We start from the raw sequence: 26195 nt of genomic DNA on the forward strand, positions 1-26195 counted from the left end.
AGTGTGTATGATAAACCCATTGTTTCATGTTCTCTGTGTGTGTGTATATAAATCTCTCCTCTGTTTTTTCCACCAAATGCATCCGATGAAGTGAGCTGTAGCTCACGAAAGCTTATGCTCTAATAAATTTGTTAGTCTCTAAGGTGCCACAAGTACTCCTTTACTGTTTCTATGGAGAACAATCACTGCTTTGTGCAAGTATACCCCCTTCAGGACTGCCTAAGAATAACCAGACTCCAGATGGGTGAGGTAATATATTTTATTGGACCAACTTCTGTTGGTGACAGAGACATTTTCAAGCTGAAGAAGAACTCTATGTGGCTCAAAAAGTGTCTCTCTCACCAACAGAAGTTGGTCCAATGAAAGATTTTACCTCACCCACCTAGTTTCTCTAATCTTCTGGGACCAACACAGCTACAGTGTGTCCTGAACAGAATGTGATCTACATGCTATTTCTGTAATTTTCACTGTAACTCTTTGTTTATGCAGAGGAGGGAGAATGATTGATTTGTTATTTAAGGATTCAGGAATTAAGACTTCAACTAGCTCTACTTGTTTTTGTATTGTATTTCTTATATTAAATAATGACTGTATTTAGCTGGATAGATAGATGGTCTCTTTCTATGCAGAAATATAAATTTTACCATAAAGGGGTGGGGAATGGAAAAAACAAAAACCCGAACAACTTTGAAACTGAAAGTTTTCAGATTTTATATAGTGAAAGCTTTAAATATTGCCTGTGTGATAAACAGCTAAAGTGTATCAAGTGTTTTTTATACACTTGAACACAACCTCCGTGACAGTCACAGCAATAGTTGGCATGTTCAGAACATCTAGTAAAAAAACTATTATACCTCAGTGCAAGGAACTGTGCCAGCATTATCCTGTTTCCCTGCCTTTTTTCCCTTTCCAAAGCCTATGTATTTGTTTTGTATCTCTTTTGCCAGGACCAAACCTTAAGTGACATAAAGATAATATCTCATGAGTGAAGTATTCTAGAACCACGTTAAACTTTTAAACTAAAACAAACAATTTCCAAAAAGAAGCCAAAAATACTCTATTTTTCAATAAACATTGTTTTGATTTTAAAACCTCTCTTCCAAACGATGTCTTCTAGATTCCCAAAGACACAGGACTTTCATTGATTTCAATGACAGTGTGTGTGTTAGAGACAAGAATTTAGTCAAAACTCTTGTGCAAGAACAGACTACTCCCTTAAACAGATTGTAGAAAAATAATGAGGGAAGGAGGATTTATTTATTCAATGCATCTTGTACTCAAACATTCTTCTCTAAACTTGTTTACCAAAATTATTTTACATTTGTTTTAGGCCCTGACTTCCACTGGGACCTCAGCTTGGCTTCCATTTATACATGTACAATGTTGTGTGCGCGCACACAAAATGCGTGCATGCATTGTCTCAGCACTAATGCCTGCACACAGAGGTGATAGATTCCGTCGTGTGTGCACAGATTCTTGAAACACGTCACTGGCATGTTTGTCTGTCTGATCTAACCTACTCCATTCAAGTTCCAGTGCTGGAAAAATAAACGCGCAGGAGTGCATATGTGCACAAGTGGAGGCTAAGGTCAAGAAAACAAGTCCTTACTTTTGTTGCGCATAGTGACATCGAGAATATGTTGAAACTTGATTGTAACTGGGAAAGTGCAACATTCTATTTTTGTGATGTGATATATTCTCAGTAATGGTAGAATGAAAACGTGTATACTATGACAAATAATCAGAAAAGGCATTAATCTTACCAGTTGATGTATTTTATTAGCATATCTTTCACTTGATAGGTGCTATAGAATTCAGATTCCTGATTTTTCCTCCAATAAGAAAAATAGGCAGATAACTTGTGAATCAGGAGTTTATCAATCAGCCAGTGCTTAAAAAAAAAAATCTGAGAATAGGTTACCAAGGTTTTGTAACAAAGGCATTTGAGTGATGTATTTGTTGATGTAAAGGACAGGCGATTGGGCCTGATTCCGTCCTCACTGATTTTAACCTGTGTTGTTCTACTGACTTCAGAGGTTTCAGAGTGGTAGCCATGTTAGTCTGTATCAGCAAAAAGAATGAGGAGTACTTGTGGCACCTGAGAGACTAACTAACAAATTTATTTGCGCATAAGCTTTCGTGAACTACAACTCACTTCATCAGATGCATTCAGTGGAAAATACAGTAGGAAGATGTATATGTACAGAAAACATGAACAAATGGGTGTTGCCATATCAACTCTCATGAGACTCATAGATTAAGGTGGGCTATTATCAGCAGGAGAAAAAAAAAACAAAAAAACTGAACACTTGTAGTGATAATTAGGATGCCTCATTTCAAACAGTTGACAAGAAGGTGTGAGTAACAGTAAGGGAAAAATTAGAATGAGCCTTTGCTAGTGTGGCTGATGTGATTAGATCCTATGATCAATGTAATTAATCACATCAGCCACACTATCAGAGGCTCGTTCACCTGCACATCTACCAATGTGATATATGCCATCATGTGCCAGCAATGCCCCTCTGCCAAGTACATTGGCCAAACCGGACAGTCTCTACGCAAAAGAATAAATGGACACAAATTGGACGTCAAGAATTATAACATTAAAAAACCAGTCGGAGAACACTTCAACCTCCCTGGACACTCAATTACAGACCTAAAAGTTGCAATTCTTTAAAAACAGACTCCCAACAAGAAACTGCAGAACTGGAAATAATTTGCAAACTGGACACCATTAAATTCGGCTTGAATTCTGGGAGTGGATGAGTCATTACACAAACTAAAAACTATTTCCCCATGCTAATTTTTCCACTCAGTGGGTTGAGCATTGGCCTGCTAAATCCAGGGTTTTGAGTTCGGTCCTTGAGGGGGCCATTCTCTGTGACAGTTGTTTTTTGTTTCTCCTTGATGTAAAGGCATCCCCTTTGTTGATTTTAATTCCCTGTAAGCCAACCCTGTAAGCCATGTCGTCAGTCGCCCCTCCCTCAGTCAGAGCAATGGCAGACAATTGTTCCACACCTTTTTCTGTGCAGACGCCATACCACGGCAAGCATGGAGCCCGCTCAGCTCACTTTGGCAATTAGGAGCACATTAAACACCACGTGCATTATCCAGCAGTATATGCAGCACCAGAACCTGGCAAAGCGAAACCGGGCAAGTAGGCGACATTAGCGCGGTGACGAGAGTGATGAGGACATGGACACAGACTTCTCTCAAAGCATGGGCTCTGGCAATGTGGGCATCATGGTGCTAATGGGGCAGCTTCATGTGGTGGAATGCCGATTCTGGGCCCGGGAAACAAGCACAGACTGGTGGGACAGCATAGTGTTGCAGGTCTGGGACGATTCCCAGTGGCTGCAAAACTTTTGCATGCGTAAGGGCACTTTCATGGAACTTAGATTTGCTTTCCCCTGCCCTGAAGCACAAGAATACCAAGATGAGAGCAGCCCTCACAGTTGAGAAGTGAGTGGCAATAGCCCTGTGGAAGCTTGCAACGCCAGACAGCTACCGGCCAGTTGGGAATCAATTTGGAGTGGGCAAATCTACAGTGGGGGCTGCTGTAATGCAAGTAGCCAATGCAATCAAAGATCTGCTGATATCAAGGGTAGTGACCCTGAGAAATGTGCAGGTCATAGTGGATGGCTTTGTTGCAGTGGGATTCCCTAACTGTGGTGGGATCATAGACGGAACCCATATCCCTATCTTGGCACCGGAGCACCAAGCTGACAAGTACATAAACCGCAAGGGGTACTTTTCAATAGTGCTGCAAGCACTGGTGGATCACAAGGGACGTTTCACCAACATCAACATGGGATGGCTGGGAAAGGTACATGACACTCGCATCTTCAGGAACTCTGGTCTGTTTCAAAAGCTGCAGGAAGGGACTTTATTCCCAGATCAGAAAATAACCATTGGGGATGTTGAAATGCCTATAGTTATCCTTATCCTATAGGACCCAGCCTACCCCTTAATGCCATGGCTTATAAAGCCATACACAGGCAGCCTGGAGAGCAGTCAGGAGCTGTTCAACTACAGGCTGAGCAAGTGCAGAATGTGCATTTGGACGTTTAAAAGCGTGCTGGCGCAGTTTACTGACTCAGACCTCAGCGAAACCAATATTCCTACTGTTCTTACTGCTTGCTGTGTGCTCCACAATATCTGTGAGAGTAAAGGGGAGACATTTATGGCGGGGTGGGAGGTTGAGGCAAATCGCCTGGCTGCTGGTTATGCACAGCCAGACACCAGGGCGGTTAGAAGAGCCCAGGAGGGCGCGGTGCACGTCTTGAAACTTGAAAACCAGTTTCATGACTGGCCAGGCTACGGTGTGACATTTCTTTTGTTTCTTCTTGATGAAACCCACTGCCCCTTGTTTCACTCTACTTCCCTGTAAGCTAACCACCCTCCCCTCCTCCCTTCGATCACCGCTTGCAGAGGCAATAAAGTCATTGTAGTTTCATGCATTCTTTATTAATTCATCTCACAAATAGGGGGATAACTGCCAAGGTAGCCCGGGAGGAGTGGTGGAGGAGGGAAGCACTGGGAGGGGTGGTGGAGGAAGGAAGGACAAGGCCACACAGCACTTTAAAACTTTAAAACTTATTGAATGCCAGCCTTCTGTTGCTTGGGCAATCCTCTGGGGTGGAGTGGTTGGGTGGCCGGAGGCGCCCCCCCCCCATTCTTGGGTGTCTGGGTGAGGAGGCTATGGAACTTGGGGAGGAGGGCGGTTGGTTACACAGGGGCTGTAGTGGCGGTCTGGGCTCCTGCTGCCTTTCCTGCAGCTCAACCATACGCTGGAGCATATTAGTTTGATCCTCCAGCAGCCTCAGCATTGAATCCTGCCTCTTCTCATCACGCTGCTGCCACCTTTCAGCTTCAGCCCTCTCTTCAGCCCCCTACCTCTCCTCCCGGTCATTTTGTGCTTTCCTGCACTCTGACATTGTCTGCCTCCATGCATTCGTCTGTGCTCTGTCAGCGTGGGAGGACAGCATGAGTTCAGAGAACATTTCATTGCGAGTGTGTTTTTTTCGCTTTCTAATCTTCGCTAGCCTCTGGGAAGGAGAAATCCTTGAAACACATGCAGCTGGTGGAGAAAAAGAAAAAGGGACAGTGTTAAAAAGACATTTTATAGAACAATTAGTACACTCTTTCACGGTAAACCTTGCTGTTAACATTACATACATAGCACATGCGCTTCCGTTACAAGGTCGCATTTTGCCTCCCCCCACCACTAGGGGCTAGCCCCTTTCCCCTCCCTTTGGCTAACAGCGGGGAACATTTCTGTTCAAGCCACAGGCAAACACCCCAGCAGGAACGTCCCCTTAAGAAAAGCATCCTATTTCAACCAGGTGACCATGAATATTACTCTCCTGAGGATAACACAGAGAGGTAAAGAACAGATGTTGTTTGAACACCAGCAAACATACACTGCAATGCTTTGTTCTACAGTGATTCCCGACTATGTGGTACTGGCCTGGAGTGGCAGTGTCCTACCATGGAATAAGGCTGCCCTCCCCAGAAACCTTTTGCAAAGGCTTTGGGAGTACATCCAGGAGAGCTTTATGGAGATGTCCCTGGAGGATTTCCGCTCCATCCCTAGACACGTTAACAGACTTTTCCAGTAGCTGTACTGGCCGCGAATGCCAGGGCAAATTAATCATTAAACATGCTTGCTTTTAAATCATGTATACTATTTTAAAAGATACACTCACCAGAGGTCCCTTCTCCACCTGGCGGTCCGGGAGGCAGCCTTGGGTGGGTTTGGGGGGTACTGGCTTCAGGTCCAGGGTAAGAAACCGTTCCTGGCTGTCAGGAAAATCAGTTTCTCTGCTTGCTTGCTGTGAGCTATCTACAACCTCATCATCATCATCATCTTCCTTGTCCCCAAAACCTGCTTCCGTGTTGCCTCCATCTCCATTGAAGGAGTCAAACAACATGGTGGCTGAACCCCCTAAAATGGCATGCAGCTCATCATAGAATCGGCATGTTTGGGGCTCTGACCCAGAGCGACCATTTGCCTCCGGTTTTCTGGTAGGCTTGCCTCAGCTCCTTAAGTTTCATGTGGTACTGCTTCGGGTCTCTGTTATGGCCTCTGTCCTTCATGCCCTGGGAGATTTTGACAAATGTTTTGGCATTTCGAAAACTGGAATGTAGTTCTGATAGCAGGGATTCCTCTCCCCATACAGTGATCAGATCCCGTACCTCCCGTTTGGTCCATGCTGGAGCTCTTTTGCGATTCTGGGACTCCATCATGGTCACCTCTGCTGATCATCTCTGTTGATGAGCTCTGCACTCACCTGCAGCTTGCCATGCTGGCCAAACAGGAAATGTCTACCTGGCCAGTGCATCTGAGTTGAGATTGCTGTCCAGAGCAGTCACAATGGAGCACTCTGGGATAGCTCCCGGAGGCCAATACCATCTAATTGCGTCCACAGTATCCCAAATTCGATCCAGCAAGGCCAATTTCAGTGCTAATCCCCTTGTCGGGGCTGGAGTAAGGAAATTGATTTTAAGAGCCCTTTAAGTCGAAAAAAATCTTCATCGTGTGGACAGGTTAAATCAATTTAACGCTGCTAAATTTGACCTCAACTCCTAGTGTAGACCAGGGCTAAATGAGTTATTACAGGATTTCTCACTTTTGCAGAATGTTTGTTGTTCCATCATCCAGGCCCCTGTAGCTTGGAATAATCTGCTTCCTCACTGAATCCTCTCTCATTAATCTCATGGCCCATTAACTGGGCACATCTTTTCTTCTATCCCAGTGCATGATGGAAGTATTTGTCTCCTGATGGCAACATGAAAACAGTGAAGGAAATGCCTGGAAAGTAGCTGATAGTGCACAATGACAGCTACAAATGACTTGGTGACTCAGTGAGAAGGCTTGTTCTAATTAATTAAACAGATGTACGATGTGCTGCATCTCTCTCTCTCTCTTTATGTGGTAGTGAATACATTGTTAGGTTTTTATCAAATTGTGACCTTTCATGTGACCATTTTTTGAACCTGACTAAACAAATTTAATCTGATATAGAGGTTGTGACAGGCAGAGACGCATGACAGCTTTATAGAGCTGTGATTAATTGTCTTGTGAATTTTAATTAATGATTGTCCACCTCAGTAAAGTAGGGGAGGGGTATTATAACAATCGAATCAAACCTTACCAGGGGCTAAATGAAGGCCTGTCCTCATAACAGATATTCTGGTTTTCATGTCATCACAAATAAAGGCTCTTTAGAAATGCAGCTTACCTATGAGAAGAAGCGGTTTTTGTAACTGGATACTAGAAGCAAAGTAGATGTTGGAAGATTTAAGATGCATTAGCAGGACTTGGTGAATGATTCTTTAAATAAATCAAAGCTGTTTGATCTCCAGCTGTCTGACTTGAATATGGAGCCATGTTATATTCCTGCGCATGCACCTTACGTGGCCGAGGAAAAGCAAACAGGGATACCCCTTAGGAGTCTTGTGACTTAAAGGACTCAGGGCTCCCTCTTAGGGTTTGATTCTGTAGGATTCTGAGCACCCATGCAAGGTGTTCAGTATCCTCAACTCCTGCTGAAGTATATGGGAATTGAGGGTGCTCAGCTTTTTGGAGGGTTGAGCCTGAACTTTAAATTTTGTCCTGACTGGCAGAGTGAGGGGGAGGAGAGATGCTGATAAATGTGACTTCTGGTCCTCCTGGACTTGTACCAACTGGACTTGGTGAGCCTGGGGACATGCTCCAGAGTATAATTTGCTGCTGCTTGAAAAAGAATCTGAAGCGGATGAACATTTTGCACAGAAAAAAATCTTTCTATCCCTCTTAAAACTGGAGCTCCTACCATTAATGTCAGGCTAACAGTTGCACGTAGTTTTTAAAAAACAAACCTCCCACCCCCCTTGCTTTTTGTTTCAAAGCCTTTGGGATTTCTGGCTTCTCCTTCTCCAGAGCTTGTTTTCGCCTTTACAGTGATACAATGATGATTGTAAGTGAAAACATGAATAATATTTTTATACCAGTAACAATGAAAAAAACCCCAAAAACCTCGCCCCAGTACATGAGTAAAATTTTGCTGATTGTACATGATATATTACAGTAGTCTTTTAATCACATATTCACAAAAGGGGCAGATTTAAGGTTGCAGAGAGAAACTTAGCTAAGAAATTATTGCCTATTTTTGTGCAACTAAAACCTAGCTTTAACATAGCTTTTTGTAATTAAAAATTGCTATACCATTAGGGTTTGGAATAACTGCAATCAAATTTTACCAGAGCTCAGCTACAGCTATTTATTATTTATATAGCACCATAGAGATGCACACCCTTGCCGGTAGTAGAAATATACAAATTGACAATTGGAAGATGTGGTCTATGCCCTTAGGAGCAACTTATGACTGATAAACCAATAAACCAAAGGACAACTTGTGGGGCTGGCTGCACTGCACTGCATAGTGAAGGAATATAGCAGGAGGAGCAGGGCCAATAAATGCATATAGACATTTCTGATTCAGGAAACACTTAAATGTGCTTAAGACCACCCCCTGTTCAGTACAATATGTAAGGAAATGCTTAACTTGGAGTACATGTTTAAGTGCTGTCCTGAATAGGGATATCCTCTTGAATCAGGGCCTGAAAAAAAAATAGTATCAAGTTTATAAATCTAACAGTATTTTAATGAAACATAATTGCAGTGCTCTATTTTCAACGCATGATGATTTTTTGTTAAACACAATTGCGTAATTTAATGTACCTTTGTAAAGTTCTATTATATATGCTGTTGAAAAGGAATAAAAATAACCATGGAAAGATTATTTTTTAATTAAATGCTGTACTTGTACAATGTAAACTTGTAAAGGATGTAAACTTGAAGACAATTCTAAGGACTTGATTCTGCAAATCCTTACTCAAGCTAGCTGGCATTGCTTATGCATGAAGCAAGGGCTACTCATGAGGCTTGCAAGATCAAGCCATTTCTCTCAGCTCAGATATGGTATGTGGATAACAGTTGAAGTTCACAAATTCTGTATTATGACTCATATCAAGGTGTCATTTAATAATTTTTATTACTTTCATTATTTTTATGTATAAACAGCAACATAGTTTATAATTTCAATAAAAAGAAAAGGAGTACTTGTGGCACCTTAGAGACTAACACATTTATTAGAGCATAAGCTTTCGTGAGCTACAGCTCACTTCATCACGAAAGCTTATGCTCAAATAAATTTGTTAGTCTCTAAGGTGCCACAAGTACTCCTTTTCTTTTTGCGAATACAGACTAACACGGCTGCTACTATGAAACCTATAATTTCAATATTACCTTCAACAAGCAGCCCTGACATTTAAGACAATATAATATGCCAGATGTTATAAGGGAGAAACAGATGTATTTCCTTGCTGAAACATAAGGCATCCCTGACTTTGGGCTAGTCTACATTGGCAACACTAAAGTGGGCAGCGCTTTAATGTGCCATGTGTGGTCGTGGCGCACTAAAAAAAACCCCAGCGCTCCAAAAAAAAACCCCCAAAAACAAACAAAAAAAATACACAAAACACACCTCCGCGAGGGGCGTAGCTACCAGCGCTGGGAGCACTGTCTACACTGGTGCTTTACAGCGCTGAAACTTTCTCGCTTAAGGGTGTGAAAAAACACCCCTGAGTACAACAAGTTGCAATGCTGTAAATTGCCATTGTAGAGAAGCCCTTAGTTAATATATATCTATATCTCATAGGCAGGCTTTGTAGCACTGTTGCTTGACAATTCCTGTTATAAGATTCTGTTTTCAGTTGCTCTATCTGTGCCAGACTTTAACCATTTGGGCTCAAATTTTCCATGCTGAGTGTCTATCTAAGACTGCATTTATTTTGGAGAACTTCAGCCAAACTGGCTCAGCCACTTGAGAGAATAAGGCTAGTAGGGAAAAGAACATTGGTTCTGCCCAGGTTAAAAAATTCTAGTAACATTTTAATTAGGGCTGTCAAGCAATTAAAAAAATTAATCATGATTAATCACGCTGTTAACAATAAGAAAACCTTTTATTTAAATATTTTGGATGTTTTCTACATTTTCAAATATATTGATTTCAGTTACACAGAATACAAACTGTCTAGCACTCTATTTTTATTATAAATATTTGCACTGTAAAAAACAAGAAATTTTTCAATTCAGCTCATACAAGTACTGTAGTGCAATCTCTATCGTGAAAGTGCAACTTACAAATGTAGATTTTTTTGTTACATAACTGCACTCAGAAACAATGTAAAATTTTAGAGCCTACCAGTCCACTCAGTCCTACTTCTTGTTCAGCCAATTGCTCAGACAAAAGTTTGTTTACATTTGCAGGAGATAATGTTGCTCTCTTCTTGTTTACAGTGTCACCTGAAAGTGAGAACAGGCATTTACATGGCACTGTTGTAGCTGGTGTCGCAAGATAGTTATGTGCCAGATGCCATAAATATGTCCCTTCATGCTTTGACCACCATATGACAGGTTCTGCTCGATAACTATCCAAAGCAGTGCGGACCAGCGCATGTTCATTTTCTATCATCTGAGTCAGATGCTACCAGCAGAAGGTTGATTTTCTTTTTTGGTGGTTCGGGTTCTCTAGTTTCTGCATTGGAGTGTTGCTCTTTTAAGACTTCTGAAGGCATGCTTCACACCTCATCCCTCTCAGATTTTGGAAGGCACTTCAGATTTTTAAACCTTGGGTTAAGTGCTTTAGCTATCTTTAGAAATCTCACATTGATATCTTTTGTGTTTTCTGAAATCTGCAGTGAAAGTGTTCTTAAAACGAACGTGCTGGATCATCATCCAAGACTGATATAACATGAAGTATAGGATGGCAAGAAGTATGACAGAATGTGGGTAAAACAGAGCAGGAGACCTATAATTCTCCCCCCAAGATGTTCAGTCACAAATTTAATTAATGCATTTTTTTTAATAAGCATTGGCAGCATAGAAGCATGTCCTCTGGAATGGTGGCTGAAGCATGAAGGGGCATATGAATGTTTAGCATATCCGGCGTGCAATGTTCCCTCTAGTATTTTCCATCCTTGTGTGGAATAAATTTTATATGCACCGAGGTAAGTGGGGATGTGCACCACCAGTAGAAACAAAAGACCTAGATATATATATTTAAAAAGTTACCACAGGGATAATTACTCCAGCCAGGGCTGGTTAGGCATTTTAGAACTCACTACTCAAAGAATTAAATTTAAGTGTAAAAGAAATACAAATTCTGAAATGCACAGATCAATTAAAACACTAAAATAACACACTTTGAAAAAATAAAATTAGAGAATATGTGCGCATTTTAGGAATTATCAAGAAAGTAACAACAACAATGATGATACAAGTATGTGTTGTGAGGTGTGTGTGAAACAGACCGTGTGTGACACACAGAGACTGTGTATGTGCTGGGGAAGTTTCTGAGACACCGCGCCTGCGTTGTCTCTTTAAGGCACTCACTGAAAGCTCTCCTGCTCTGCCCTGAGCCCTGTTGTCTCCTCTCCCCTGATCTGTGGAGGTGGGGAGGGGGAGAGAGACAGACACAGACTGTGTGAGCTGGCTGCTGGGGAAATCTCAGAAGCTGTGCACTGTCTCTTTAAGAAAGGCACTCAATACTTTGAAGTGCTACTACAAAAGTGCCATGCAACCGCCTTTTCTCTCGCTGTCAGGTGATATTGTAAATAAGAAGCGGGCAGCATTATCTCCCATAAATGTAAACAAACTTGTTTGTCTTAGCAATTGGCTGAACAAGAAATACGACTGAGTGGACTTGTAGGCTCTAAAGTTTTACATTGTATTTGAGTGCAGTTATTTAACAAAAAAATTTACATTTGTAAGTTGCACTTGGATGATAGAGATTGCACTACAGTACTTGTATGAGCTGAATTAAAAATAGTTTTTATTTATCATTTTTACAATGCAAATATTTGTAATAAAAATATAAAGTGAGCACTGTTCACTGTATTCTGTGTTGTAATTAAAATGTATTTGAAAATGTAGAAAAACATCCACAGTAATTAGTCTCTATTACTGTAGTTCCTTCACCAGACTGTATGTTTTCTATTACATAACTGACTCTGCTTCCTTGGGCTACTAAGTCCATAATAGTTATTGGTCCAACTAGAGATGCAGCTCTTAGTGTATGACTTTATGCAACTCCTTTTACAGAGGAAAGAAAATATGCAATTTCCAAATGGTTTCCCTATTGCTGATACAATACCTGCATTCACTTTAAAGGACAGAATAATAATGCTGAACATCACAAATGTTTTTAATGGAATCAAAATGATTTGCTCTTTGTTCAAAGACACAAATACACTGTATGGTTTACAAGGAATCATATGACTTTCTAATGGAGGATTTACCATTTTGATAACAGTCCAACAGCTGTTGACAGCTGGCTGAGAGCCAGGATTCCCTGAGATGAGACATACGAGAAGAATTAAGACTGCTAGGGTTGTGATACTCAAATTTCCTTTTCAAGACTGTAGTGGTCTGGCATATTTTTTGCTAGTTTGACTGGAAAGTACACTAGCATGAATGTCAACAACTGAAAACGAAGGCTCTGTTACACCAGGTGTTGATTAATAATCTGTTTTTGTATTTCTCACATTGAAAATAAATATCTTGTTGTTATTATGTATTTATATTACCAGAGCATCTACTCATGGACCATAGTGCTAGGTGCTATATAAACAGAACAAAATGACCGCTCCTGCCCCCAAAAGCTTATAGTCAAAGTGTAAGACCAGAGACAACAGATGGATGCAGATGGGGAAGTACAAGGAAACAATGATACAACGTTGGTCAGCAGGCTAGCAGAAGTATCAGCAGGCTAGCAACATAACTTAAGTTTTTTCTAGGCAATATGGCAGAGTAGAGTTTTAAGGAGGTTTTGCAGGAGGATAATTCATCTTAACACGACAGAAAACATTTTTGATGCAGCAAGTGGAAAGGCTGGAAATGATCCCTTTCCATTAGTAAATGGCAGTCTCAAGTAAAGACATTCATTTCAAATGATACTTTAGTGGAAAAGTCAAAAATACTTTAGTAAAGTATCTCCCTGAAAAAAGACTTTTAAATAACTGTACTGAATGTAAGTTTTCGCACAAATGTTTTGAGGCTTTTTCTTTAACACTGATCAATAACTGCCTGATGACTTATTGAGAACAAATAATTAACATAATTGTGCCATTGTATGTTTTAGAGGTGAGAGAATTTGCAGTGAAATGCTCCAATATCATCTTAATGGTCTTTGAGAGTTGGTTCTGATGGGAACTGAAATTGTTAAGGAAATGTATACCTCTCTAGCGACCCAGTTCAATTTGCTCGTTGAAGAACATTTGCTTTTCTCCAGTTTTCTCTTCAATAACTTAATCTCCCAGCCAAAGGTAGAGCTGTATTTGGTAGAGAAGAAGATGGAATGTCCTTAAAAGACATCAGAAGCAAATTCTTGAAAAGGCTGTGAATCTAATTCAGTTCTCAGCTACTGTACTAGCTTCTACACCTTACCTTTTAGATTTTGAGGATGTAGATTGAATAGGCCATTTCATTTTATAGAAAAAACAAATAATTGGTTGACCTTTTAGTTTTGGTTTTACTTTCTGGTTATTATTTAGGGGAACTAGATAATAACTATTATAATAAACTTTTGAATATATCGCACCTCAGTTTAGAGTGATATCTGCACAGTTGTACCTTTAAGATTTATTACAGTTAAAAAAAGACTTTTCAATCTGGTTGAAGACAAATAAGAAATCAGTGTGGGGTATCTTTCTTTTGAAAAGAAAATGACATTGAAGGGTTAGGACCATCTTAATATAGAAAATATTTAAGTTTAAACAGTCAGTTTAAATATATTCATATCTTTTGATTGTTTTCATAATTTAAATAAAATGTATTAATTACCAGAATTGCATTCTGCCTGTCTGACTCATTCCTGCAATTTCAACTGGCTGTTACTTTACTACTAAATATTATTGTGTACATTCGTCCTGATTTTGCAGGGCAGATACCCCTAACTCCAGTAGTCCCAGACATTTCTATGCTTAACGTTGGCATGTCTTATAAAAACAGCTATTTTGATACTGGGTTGTTTTGTTTTATGTGGGGACACTGAATTAAATCTGAAAGCTGTTGAAACAAGTGGCTCATATTTAGAGATGGCTGCATTTCAGTGGTGAATGAAGTGATCTTAATATTTAGTTTATCATTTTGTTTATAAAGCATGTTCGTATCGTTTGGGGATGAAAATAACTATATCAAAATAAAGATCTTGCCCTTTAACAGTGAAAATTCTTTCTAGTGCTGGCATTAGAGGTATCCAAGCTGTATAGCTACTGCCCAGCTTATGTTGCCATAGTAATACCAGACAGTTATCAGAAATGTCTGATAGAGAATGAATTTACATTCTTATGATATTTGTACTCAACATGCCCATTCTAGTATAAACTGCGTTTGGGGGAACAAGCATCAACCACAATTCACTTTGCACTTTTCAGAAGTCAGTAAAACCCTCAATATCTTCAGCATGTATTTAAATGGCTATTGTAAATCTATGGAATGTTTTTAAAAAACAAACATACATAACCACCAGTCTAGATTAATGGGCTTCCATTTCAGTCTTGATTGACACAGGCAGATTGTTTGCCATGCTGTGGTAGCTGCTTTGGTCTCAGTACATAGAAAGATGAGTCTATTTGAAGTGAGAGATTTTTCCTGCCAAGAGGTTGTGAGCAAATCCCTTCAGCAGACGAACCTCGGTCTAAGGGCTTTGTCTTATCCAATTTTAAAGGAGGCAGTCATTGGTCCTCAGACATTGCTTCCTTAGTCTGTCTTCTTTGAACGCCTTCTCTACAGCTAAGGAGCCAATGTGGGTTAACATCAGAAGAGAGACATTGCAGGGTGGGAATAGAGATTAAGCGGAATAAGGACCCAGTCCAGCACAAAATAGCTGCACCCTTTCAAGCTTTGTAAGCCCTGTAACTAGTTGGTCAGAAAATGTTTTTGTCCATAAAATATTTTGACAAAAATTATATACGTTGTCGCATTTTTTTCTGCAATATTTTTTTGACAACCCGAAAATGGAATTTTTTTCAGCAACAAAAGCTGAAACATTTCACTCATTTTGGCAAAAAAGAGAGGTTGAAATTCTGCAGATTTTGGTTGCCAAAAAATGAAAAAAGTTTTGGGTTTGGATTTTTGATGTAAACTCCCCCAAAAATATTCAGAAAAAATGGAAACTATCATGGGGGGAAAACAAGCCATTTTTCATAGGAAACAACATTTCAAAGAAATTTTTAAAAACACAAATTCAATCTGTAATTGTGTGTGAGTAATGGAGGGTGGAGGGAGTGAATCAGACCAGAACTAACATTTTACACAGCAAGCCTGGAGAGAATTTTTGAAGGCATTGAGTTAAGAAGCAATCTCCATATGAAACCAGCTGATGTTATGTCTCGGAAATTGTGACTAGAACAGCAGTGGACCTTCTGGAGAAATCCTCTGTATTTTTAAAAAAACAAAAAACAACACCCCCCCCCCCCACACACACACACTTCTATTGTGAATAACCAGGACAAATTTTAGATTGGTTTGCATGATTTTACTAGTAATCCCTTGTGAGTCAGGAGCACATGCTGTTCCACTTACTAAAGTGGAAAAATATGGTCATCTTATGCTGTGCCATTTGTTAGAGCTGCCCAGAGACTGCTGCTTTCCCAGCAAAGTTCTCTTCTAGAAAAGGTAGTTGGAACCATGAATATAAAAGGCATTTGTTGTCTTCTCCATGTTTATCATCCTCTAGCTGATATAGACTTTGGGGATTGGGTTCTGCTGTTCACCACAAAGCTGAATGAATCCAGATGCCTCTCTGCATTCCAGTTAAGGGTTTCTCGAATGCAGGGGGTTTTTTGGATTATCCAATACAGGGGAAGTGGACAGCTTTTCCTTTCCCTTCCCCTTCACACTGAGAACTGTGTCCTAGGAAGTAGGTTTACTAGGGCTTTCAATTTGGGCAGAGGCCAGTCTCACTGCTGTCCATCTCCTAGGATGAACTCCTGGAGCACAAAGTTGTTTTCATCACTGCTTTGTTATGATGGAATGTCATTATGTTGAGATACAAATATCTAAAAGGTGGTTTGCTTAAACACAGTTTGAGAGTGTGTGACTTCAGGAATCGTAAGTGCTTTGAAATCTGATAAGGAACTAAAGTTGTTATTACTGTTGTGGTATTAAATCAAATCCTGTAAATATTTGTTTTAAATAAACGATCTTCAAAATTTTATGATCAGGAATGGGAAATTTACATAAAGAACACAAAGGATTCGGATATCTGGATGGACTCGATGTTTGTGTTTCCTGGCTTTCAAATTTTCCACTAGTATTTCAGCAATTAGGCTGTTCAACTATGTTTCTTCTTTTTCACATACAGAATAATTTAAAGCTTTTGCTCTGTTGTGATTCCAGTTGCCAGGGGAATTCCAAGAGCAGCAGTGCCATTGCTTAGATAATTTGCAAAGTTTTGTCTTGCTATTTTTAATTTAAAAAACTCTGACAAAACTACGGAACAGGGTTGGAAAGTAGTTTAGAAGATTTTTCATTCTGCACTTCTCTATAAAGTTACCTGCATGGTAATTTTATTGTAACTACTGCAAAGCAATGTATTCAAAAATGGTATACTGAGTTTAGCCCAGAAGTAAAAAAGGCACTGTTAGTAATTTTAATATATTTGTATTTAAATGGTGCCTTATTCTGATAAGAGTTTTAGGTGCTTAATCCTCCGTCTCTCCACTAAAAACCTAATGCTAAATCCTGAAATCCTGCCAAATCTTGGGTTTTAATGTAGCCTGCAATCAAAACTGTTCTTGAGCATATAGGAAGTTTGTCTGAAAAAGGGCAAACTAAAAACTATGTAAGGACGTCAGCATACCAGGCACGTGGCTTTGTAGAATTCTCAACTAGCATGGATTAAAAAAAAAAAAATAAAAAAAAACCCAGCAATGCCACACAATCTGGTAGCTGCCCCTGCCAAGTAAGAAATGAATCACCCAGAGAATCCTTTATAGGACACAGGCAAATCCAAATAAACTTAAGAACTTGAATGACTTGTTCTTCTAAAAGATGCCACACGTGATCTCATATAATGAGGTGGAGAACATTTCAGAGATGGAGGGCCTTCATAGAAAGTCCCTGTGATCTATCTTGTTGAGATTATAGTACAGGATGATCAGCATCCACAACCCTGAGTGAAAGGGAATCTCAAAAGTGACTTTGTTCTATGTTGTTTAAACCTGTATAACCTTAGAGGAGTGGAGGGCTTACAGTTTACATTGGTTTCAGTGGAAACTGAGGATGCTGAACATTTATGAATATTAGATCATTACATGCATGCTTTAAGTCTTTGAATTGCTTTTAACCTGTCCACAGTTTAGATCTTAAATGTTGAGCAATGACTCCTGGAAGGGACACAGTATAAGTACTCAGCAGCAGGTGGCTCTAAGTGATACAGAAGTGATTACAAAATCATGAATAATAATAACTTAATGCTTTGCACTGGTATATATCAAATCATTTTAGAAATAAATGTCATTACCCCATTTCACAGATGGGGAAACTGAAGTACAGAGAGCAGAAGTGACTTGCCCAATGTCATTCAGCGGCCAGTGGCAGGAAATAAATCTGACCTACATTTTTTTGATTCACTATTCCATGGTTCCCTAAAATACCATACATATCAAACTATTTGAAGAAACGAGACCAATAGTCCTCTAAGGTGCACCCTCAAAACTCTGACTGCAGCAAAGGATGTGCTCTGCTTCTCATCAGGCCCCCCAATGATAGGGAATGAAAGAAAAAAGTATTTTAGAAGTGAATTTGTGCAAGGGGGGGGGGGGGGGAAGAAATGTCAGTGACATTGCCCTTAATCCACCTCTCTAGAAAGTTCCCATTGAGTTATATAACTCCCTGGCCTTCAAAGCACATCAGAGCCAGAGGTGCATATGGAAGTAAATAGTGAGAGTTTGTACATCCACTAATGTACACCTCATTAGCTTAAAAGAAAATAGAACACATTGTGAGCTGCTCAATTTTACAGTTGGAGTATCTCTTCAAAGTTTTAGCTGGAGCTTTGAAAGGGATAGATTCCTAGAGGATAGTTGCAGAGTGCACACAGGATGAGTCATTAATACATAGCTTATCCCAGTTGTAGAGCTCTGAAATACATTTCAAATCAGAAATACATTTTTTTCATTTTGTACTGTAGGCTGCCAGGCGTGCATGTGTGCACGTGCACACACACTCTCTCTCTCTCTCTCTCTCTCTCTCACCCACACAGAGTCCTTTTTCCTGAGTGCATGGTTCTGGGCTTTCTGACCTGGAAACTGTGCATGTAAAATTTCTGAAGATGTAATATATTTAGAATTCTCTTTCATGCTGAATAAATTATATATCTGTGCACGTGAGAGTCCTACTGGAAATACAATTTCAATCAGGAAAGCATACCCAGCTTTCCTGATGGAAGTGAAATATAAGCCACAGAGATACTTGATTATGTTAACCTGCAAACTAGGGAAGGGTAGTAATTAGAGGATTTCCCCCAGATGAAAAGATGGCCTCACACAGAAAATCCTAAGCAGAAAGCTTAAAGGCTCCTGACTCTGATCAAAAGTAGCATCTAATGTTAAGACAGCGATCAATTTGCAGCTCACCCTGAAATTAGGATTTGTCATAGGTACATTTATTTAGAAAAAAAAATCTCACCATGAAAAGGGCCAATTAGATTGAGGTAAGGTTTGGTTCATTCTCATGATGTTGCTTGTACAGCATAGTGGTCAAAACATGTTCTGTGCCTCCATGATGTTCTGTCCTGGGACAATTTTGCTATGTTATGCAGTAGGATGGCTGTGAGGGACATGTCTGTTGATGCCATCCAGCCATCATGTTTTAGGACTTCTGTGGGGTCTTTTCCATCCTGCTTTCATTGGGTCAAAGTCAAAAGATACTTCTCACAGGAAAGCTCAGGCAGAATAGATGACCGTACCACCTTAGAGAGTGGTGGGCATCCATTTGAGAGATCATGATCTGTCTAGTTAGGAAGAAGCTCTCTCCATTAAACTTGAATTCATATTGTTTGATGTTTTTGATCATTTGTAGATACTTCATCTGACTGGTGTCCAACCTCTTTATAGTGATCAGCCACAAGTCATAATGACCACCAAAGCATTATATATCCTTAGCTTCATCTCTCTGCTTATCAAGGTCTTTGATTTGTGAAAGACATTCTTGATGAGGTACCCTCTTATTTATGACAATTTTGCAATGTGGACTTCAAGTACTTTCTTGTCTCTGACCATGTTATTGACAGAGACAAGGTAGATGAAATCACTGACAATCTTGACTGGATGGTTGCCCACTAAGATGCTAGAGCCCACAGCATGTTCAAAACCATCAACTGGAAAACTTTTGGTTTTTCTCCAATTAATTTTCAGGCTGAGCTTTCCAGGGCTTTCAATGCCACAGCTTGCTCATCACTAGTTCAACAACTAGCACTATGCCATTGGGAAAGTCGATGTTGGTAAGGTTCCTATCAAAGGGTATGCCTAAAATACATTTACTTAGTGTCTGGTCAAGCACTTAATCTTTGACTGCATTGAAGAGTTCTGGGGATACAATGCATCCTTGTCGAACACCTGATGTAATTTGGAAGAAGGCAGTTATTTTCCCATTTACAAGATTGCAGCTTGAGGAGCCATCATATAAGCAATGGAACATTCTTACAGAGTTTGTCAAGGAAGCCTGCAAGTTCCAAGATCAGGTAAAGCAATTCCCTGTTAATAGTGAAAAGTGGTTGTGAAATAACAAATGCAGTGTGAATGGGATGCTTGAATTTTCATGCCTTCTCAATAAGCTGGCACACTGAAGATTTGCTCTGTTGTGGAATGGCTGGGAGTGAAGCCAACTTATGGTCTTTTTTTCTGAAGATATGAAGGTCAGGCCAATAAGACAGAAGCAAAAACTTTCCTCTGGATGGATAGAAGAGTAATGCTGCAGTAGTCACAACAGTCTTGTTTGCAACCTTTACATTTCCAAAGCAGTAAAATAATGCCTTTGCACCAGTTGGATGGGACTGACTCTGTTCTCCAGATGAGTCAGTGCCTGCAGCTGCAAATAGCTGGTTTGGTGCTTTTTAATGGTTCTGCAGGAGTTCCACAGATTCCTGCAACCTTATTTCCCATAGCATTATTGATACTTTGTATTTTGTCACTAGAGAATTCCCAAGGTTCATTTTACGCAGAACCGGTCATCTCAGCAGGGGCCTTTATGTCAGGCTCCAAAGAAAACTGGGGTGTATTAGTAGCTGATTGAAATGTTTGCTCCAGCCTGCCATGCACTCTACTTCTATATTAGCTCACGAGAACTGGAGCAGATAGTGCCAAGTGAATAGTCTCATCCATGAGGTCACAAAAGTGTTTAAGGAGGTAACATTGTTCTAGCCAAAGTTTCCTTGAGTGCAATAGTTTTAGCTTCCATAAAAGCTTTGGAGTACTTGTGGTACCTTACAGACTAACAAATTTATTTGAGCATAAGCTTTTGTGAGCTACAGCTCATTTCATCAGATGCATTCAGTGGAAAATACAGCAAGGAGATTTTATATATACAAAGAATATGAAACAATGGGCATTACCATACCTACTGTAAGGAGTGATCAGGTAAAGGTGAGCTATTACTAGCAGCAGAGAAAAAAAAAGGCCTTTTGTAGTGATGATCAGGGTGGGCTCTTTCCAGCAGTTGACAAGAATGTGTAAGGAACAGTAGAAGGGGTAAATAAACGTGGGGAAATAGTTTGTGTAATACCCATCCACTCCCAACCTTTATTCACTAATTTAATGGTGTCCATTCAGCAGTCTCTCGTTGGAGTCCATTTTTGAAGTTTTTTTGTTGAATTGCCACTTTTAGGTCTGTAATCAAGTGACCACATCAGCCACACTCAGAGGCTCATTCACCTGCACATCTATCAATGCGATATGTCAATGTTCCAGCAGTGCCTCTCTGCCATGTACATTGGCCAAACTGGATGTCTCTACGTAAGAGACTAAATGGACATAAATCAGACGTCAAGACTTAACATTCAAAAACAAGTCAGAGAACACTTCAGTCTCTGGTCACTCGATTACAGACAAAAGTCACAATTCAAGGGTTCCCCCCCCACCGCTTGTAATAGCTCACCTTACCTGATCACTGTCATTACAATGTGTATGGTAACACCCATTGTTTCATGTTCTCTGTGTATATAAAATCTCCCCTCTGTATTTTCCACCGAATGCATCCGATGAAGTGAGCTGTAGCTCACGAAAGCTTATGCTCAAATAAATTTTTTAGTCTAAGGTGCCACAAGTACTTTTCTTTGTGGATACAGACTAACACAGCTGCTACTCTGAAACCCATAAAAGCTTTGTGGTCAGTATATATTTTTGTTATGATTGCAATTTAGTTTGATATGTGACCATATTACCTCCAGATGAGCCTTGAGATGCTGTTCAGTGCTGCTGATATTAATGGAGATTCAGGGATTCTCAGTTCTCTTTTTGGGACCAATAAAGGTCATTGCATCAATTATCTGAGATCTGAAGTTTACTGATACTCAATCCTTCTAGGTAAACTCTGGCAGGGTCTCAAACCTGTTCAAGATTTCAACTGCATTATGGTCTCAAGTGCTATAATTATAAGGCTAGATCATTTGAATTTTGGTGACCCAATCATCCCTTTGCCTGGGCTTTATAGTCTAAGAAGGAAATTAGCAGAGACTAATTTGTGATTGTGTTACCAAGCTTGGCAGACCAATGAGTTACACAATTGCTGATGGATGATTTTCAACTATGAGAGATTATAATGTAATCAGTCATAGTCTGTGTTTGACCATCAGTATTTGACCGAGTAAATACACTTCCTCAGAAACCAGGTGCTCATAATGACAACCACATGAGAAACACACAACTGTAAAAAAGATCCATCATTGTCATTTAAGGCAGTGGTTCTCAAAGCCAGTCCACTGCTTGTTCAGGGAAAGCCCCTGGTGGGCCAGACCGGTTTGTTTACCTGCTGCATCCACAGGTTTGGCTGATCGTGGCTCCCACTGGCTGCAGTTTGCTGCTCCAGGCCAATGGGAGCTATGGGAAGGGCAGCCAGCATGTCCCTTGGCCCACGCTGCTTCTCGGCTTTGAGAACCACTCATTTAAGGTACCTGGAGTAACTGGTCCAATAACATTCTTCCATGCTCCGCTCAAATCATCAATAGCATTAAAGTTAACACTTGCTCCTGATATCCAGGTATCAATTTTTTTTTTTTTTTTTACGATGTGGTAGGTGTCTTGGGAAAAATGCCACATTTGGTTTCCACCTTAGGGCTCTAAACCACTGACTGGTATGCTTGGGTTTTAGTCCCATTCTAATTCTGGCCTTTTGTTTAAAAAGGTTGTACTCGTTCATGTATTCTTTAGGCATTTCAGTTACCACCTCTGCTAAGGGTCCACCGAGTTGCAGCCTTAGCTCCACCATATACTGGTCCATAGTGGTGTTGTACCCAAGTTAGGCCCTTTTGAAATTTTATAAGAAGGTCACTGTATCATCGCCTACCTTGTATGTGGGAAATTTCTTGGAATGGGGAGCAGTACCTGGAGAAGGACTGTTGGGGTTACCTGGTAGACCCAGCTTAGCCCTTTCCAGCTCTAAGCACTTCAGCTCTAACTCTGCCTTCAAGCGCTTCGCCTGCATTTCCACCTCCAAGCGTTTTGCCTCTCTCCTCCTCTGCTTCCAACTCCAAGCGCTTTGCCTCTCTTTTGTCCTCTGCTTCCAAGCGCATCTGTAGGAAGAAATCCCTGTCTTCTGCAGTCAGAACTCTGTGTTAAGGGTATCCCTCCAGCTTGGCACTGGGATCTTGGATTGGGGAGGGCTGACCCTAGGGTTTTGGTGCCTGACCTCAACTTCCTGCCCAGGCTCCCCTACTCTAGCCTAACCATTTTGTTGCCACGAAGCTAGGGAAAACAAAAAACCCTGCTTATTGTACTCCCTGGCTTTGCAATCTAATCCTTTGGCATGCCTGTTCCCACTCAGGCAGGAAAAAGAAAAGAAAAAGACTCCTTGGCTTTCAAGCAACCAAAGCTAAAAGTGTCCTTTTAAAATCCTGAGGTCTGTCCTTCTGGTTTAAAATAATCCCACCACTCTGCCACCATGTCAAGGTTGAATCCCCACGCTGTCACTTTTGAGTACAGAAGGTGAGGGCCTGCAAGGATTTAAAAAAAAAAATACTTGCCACTCCAGACTTGTATTAAACCCCCAAGGTTACAGCTTTTCTCTGACCTTGGCTTGGTAAATGCTGCCACCACCCAAATGCAAAAAAATCCTTGGACTCAGGTGGGAGCACTTGAGAATTCCTCCCTGTGGTGTACCCTCAAGCCCTCTCACACACATACCCCCACCCTGGGGAAGACCTGAGAAAGAAAACCAGCTCAAACACCAAAAATCCAATCCTGTTCTTAAAAAGTAAATTTTATTAAAAATAAAAAGGAAAAAATACATCTGGAACTTAGGCTTTTGCTAGATTTTAAAAGATTAATTCCAAAAATTAAGAACCCAAAATAGCTTTCTTGGGGGTTAGCTTAAAGGTTACAGGCAACCAAAAGCATCTAGGTTAGCACAAGGAGTTCACAAGCCTTAAACCAGAAATAAACCTAATCATGTCTTCCTAAACATTTCTAATTTACTTACATATTTGGTCTGTTAAAAGAAGTTCTAGATATGATCTGATCATTTTCATAACCGGTTCAAACTTCACACAGCATTCCTGCTGCCCATCTCTTCTGCCCAGAGAGAGGGCAACAGACAGAGCAAGTTTTTCCCAAATTTTAAAAGTTTTAAAAAAAGTTCTATCCTTCCCATTGGCTCTTTTGGTCAGGCGCCCACTTTTTTCCCCCCCCTTTATCTAGTGGACTTTTTTAAACCCTTTACAGGTAAAACAAGTAAAGAACAGCTACCAAGAGGGATTTTACAGCTAACTGGCTGGCTGTCCATCAAAGGGAGCTCCCCCCACCCACTTCATTTATCACAGTTGTGCATTAGGTTGCTTGCAAATGCAGTTGATTACCACTGGTTGGCTATAATTCCCCTGATAGAGGACATATCGTTTTAAAAATTGATACTGTGCTTGACTTTAAAAACCTCTGTATTTTGCACTTTTGTTTTCTTATTTTAATACTTTGTGCAATAGCCATTTTGAGTTATGTCTATAATTAATTAAGATCAAACCTCACACCCTGCTGTGTTATGAGTACAGCATGCAATGTGACATGCACAAAGATCATTAAATTTGGAGAGCTCTTCCCATTATGTTGGGCATGAAGGGCATTTATTATGTTTTGATATAATTTTTTAAATATAACCTGTCTTTTAGAAATTTTAAAAGCTAGCTTCCAAAATTTCTGCTACTCCATAAAAGTGCATACTTTCCTACCAGCAAAGGGAGACAGAAAATCCATGGATTTTTTGAAGTCTGTCTACTAAAAGGACCAGTTCTGAATGAGCAACCAGAGCCTCTGTAGTTTCCCCCCCATTTGTGTGACTTAAACTGAAATTATGTCAGTCAATTTGTGCTCTGTAATCTACAAGTCTGATGCAAAATCTTGTAGATTTTATAATACTCATTTATATTGGTCCGGCTCATTATTTCTATTTGATTTACACTTCAGTAGGGTTGGTCAAAAAGAGTTACGTGGGTTTCCTCTTCTGCAAAAATTTCTGAACAAAATGAACATCTTTAGCTTAATTTTTCATGGAATTTTTTCAGTGTGGCTAAACAAATGTTCATTTCAGATGACTTTACCCTTTTATTTCCTACTGTAAAAAGGAGAGGAAAAGTGAAGAAATGCCTTGTTCTTCCTAATCTCTACCCCCCCCCCCCAAAAACCCTTCACCTTGAAGTGAAATTAAAATTTTGACTTGAAAGAAAATGAAATTTTTCAGTTTAATAATAATCAGTTTGGAAGGAAACTGAAAATTTGTGAAAACTCATTTCTACCATGAAAAAATTCAATGGAAAATTTTTGACTAGCTCTTCTCTTATTCTCCGAGTTAACGTTTTACATTGCTCTGATATAGATTACTTACTTTGGCATGTCTGTTCCTTAGCGAGTCAGTAAGTGAGGCAGTGTTCTTCAGGGGATAGAGAGCACTAGACTGGGACTCAGGAAACTTGGGCTTTGTTCCTGGATCTCTCATCTATGGTCTTTTAGTAGAGAACCATCAACATTAGACTTTCCTGAATTAAAAAACTGGCAAAGAGACAGAAGTTAAAGCATAGAAACGAATGTGAATTTTCATGGTGGCAAGAGAACAGAGGGGTGCTGCAAGATTGTGTACTAAATCTGATGTTGATTAATATATTTAGTAGTGATTTGAAAAGGTGAGCTGTGACATTGTCATCTACAAGTTTGGCTAAGGTGTTTAGGTTAGTCACCCCCAGGGAGACAGAGGAATGCCAGAGAGGACCTAAGCAAGCTAGGATAACACTGCAGGCAGCACAGTGGCAGATGTAGTTCAATGTTCTGTAAATGCAAAATCATGTACATTGGAAGAAAGCATTTGAACTACTCTGATGCCTTACAGGGTACTAAACTGATTGTATCACCTCAGGACAGGGACCTGGGCAGCTCAGTGAAGTCCTTGCTTCAGTGTGCAGCTGTGGTCAAAGCAAACTAGATATTAGGATTCCACAAAGTTGTGTCAAATCACCAATACATCTCTTTGAAAATATTGGCATTCCACAGCATCTTAAAAAAATAATCATTGCCAGCTTCCATTATAAACTATTGCAAGGAGTTAAAACGAGTAAAATTTGCTTCAGGGTTGAGACTTCGCATTCCATGTTTTAGGCTTTAGTGAATATTTGTGGTTGATTATGGAGCGCCCCCTAAAAATAAGGCCATATAATGGAAATGCAGACAGATTTTAAACTATGTGGTGGTAGCGGGGTTTGCTATAATTAGGTATGTGTCTCGGTAGTCTGTGTAATATGATTGCCTTGTCAATACCCTGAGCTGGAAGGAATGCATCTTAATCTGGACAATCCTTTTAAATTTAGTTTGGGAGGTTGTGTGGAAAAACCAGATGCTGAGGTTTATTTCATGGTAAGACTCTACTTGTGCATACACAAGAATAGGTCATG

General features: G+C 40.1%; 1 protein-coding gene across 8 annotated transcripts in view; it reads left to right on the forward strand.

The window, feature by feature from the left end:
- The window catches only part of FRMD3 (FERM domain containing 3), a 256992-nt gene that overhangs the window by 176773 nt on the left and 54024 nt on the right, over positions 1 to 26195 (forward strand). The gene's annotated exons all lie outside the window — the stretch shown is intronic.

This window comes from Dermochelys coriacea, chromosome 5 (assembly GCF_009764565.3).
Source record: "Dermochelys coriacea isolate rDerCor1 chromosome 5, rDerCor1.pri.v4, whole genome shotgun sequence".
Classification (NCBI taxonomy): Eukaryota; Metazoa; Chordata; order Testudines; family Dermochelyidae; genus Dermochelys; species Dermochelys coriacea.